Source organism: Colobus angolensis, unplaced genomic scaffold (genome assembly GCF_000951035.1).
Source record: "Colobus angolensis palliatus isolate OR3802 unplaced genomic scaffold, Cang.pa_1.0 Scaffold34, whole genome shotgun sequence".
NCBI classification, from domain to species: domain Eukaryota; kingdom Metazoa; phylum Chordata; class Mammalia; order Primates; family Cercopithecidae; genus Colobus; species Colobus angolensis.
This window is the reverse complement of record NW_012116710.1, coordinates 729,082-730,578: the sequence shown is the minus strand read 5'-3', so window position 1 is coordinate 730,578 and position 1,497 is coordinate 729,082.

Genomic DNA, 1,497 nt, shown 5'->3' with positions numbered 1-1,497 from the left:
ATTATCATGTTCCCGAGTAAGGAACTGAGGTTCCGAGAGGCAAAGCTTGATCAAATCAGTTAGACTCCAAAGCCTTTCTAGGAACCTCAGCTATCTTCCTCTCATCTGTAAAACTGGCATAATAAATTGGCCAGGTGCAGTGGCTCATGCCTGTAATTCCAGCACTTTGGGAAGCTGATTGGGGAGGATTGCTTGAGTCCAGGAGTTTGAGACCAGCCTGGGCAATATGGTGAGACCTCCCATCTCTACAAGAAATAAAAAAGTTAGCCAGGTGCAGTGGCATGCACCTGTAGTCCCATCTACATGGGAGGCTGAGGTAGGAGGATGACTTGAGCCCAGGAGTTTGAGGTTGCAGTGGACCATGATCATGCCATTGCACTCCAGCCTGGGTGACAGAGCAAGACCCTGTCTTTAAAAAAAAAAAAAAGAAAAGAAAAGAAAAAAAAGGAAAAAAGAAAGAGAAAGAAAGAAAAGGTAAATGAGTTGGGCGTAAGCACTGTTCTCTACCCATCCGCAGCTGGACAATGCAGGAATTCAGGAGTAGGGAGTGGCACTTGGGGATCCTTGGAGGTGGAGTGGGGTCCCAAGCACCGTGCCTCCACTGGCTACCCTCAGTCCAGCCCCATCCCCAATTCCTGCGAGTTGCTCCCTCTGCCACCCGCACCAAATTTCTTCCCAAGGAAGGCCTTGTGCAAGTCAACCTTTGGCCCCCTGCCTGCCGTCCTAGTTGCGGACTCTGTCCCCCACCTCCCCTCACCTGGTCCCTGGAGCCCGGCCAGTCACGTGATATATCCGTCCTTTTTGGCCTGTTTCCTTTAGGATCCCGATTTAACTTCCTCCTCCCCACTTCCCTCTGCCCCCAATACCTCTGGGCACCACCATCCGCTCTGAGGAGCAAGTGTCTGGGGCTGAAGCCTGGGCTCCAGCTTGCAGAGGAACCTGGGCCTCAGTCTTCCCACCTGTCAAGTGGGGCCCCCACCCCACACGGCCTTCACTCTCTTCATTGCCTAGTCTTGCCCGGTCTTTTCCCACTCCCTCACTCCCCCGACCCCCACCAGACTCCCACGCAGTTCCGAGGACTTGTTTCCCTCAGGGCACAGGAGGAGTGGGAGAGGCGAAGGGCGACAGAGCCCTAAGGCAGGTCGCAGAACTGATCTGAAAGAGAACCCACCAGGCCACAGGGTGAGTTTGGCCGGCCTCTAGCTTCAGACAGACGGGGTTCAAATCCTGCTTTGCTTCCGACCACCTGCTGATTTGAAAATCATCTCTCTGGGCCTCACTTGTCCCCTCTGTGAAATGGAGCCCCGCTTAAGACCAAGGGCGGGAAGCGTCTAGCAGGAGATCTCTGACCAGAACCAGGGAGGTGGCCTCCACCCGTGCCCCTTCCCAGCCCTGGAGCGGCGCCTCGCCTCCCAATCCCGGGTCCCTCCGCCGCAGGCTCCTCCTCCACTGACATCAGAGCCGCAGGCGGGCGGAGAGAGCCACCGAGCCCAGCCG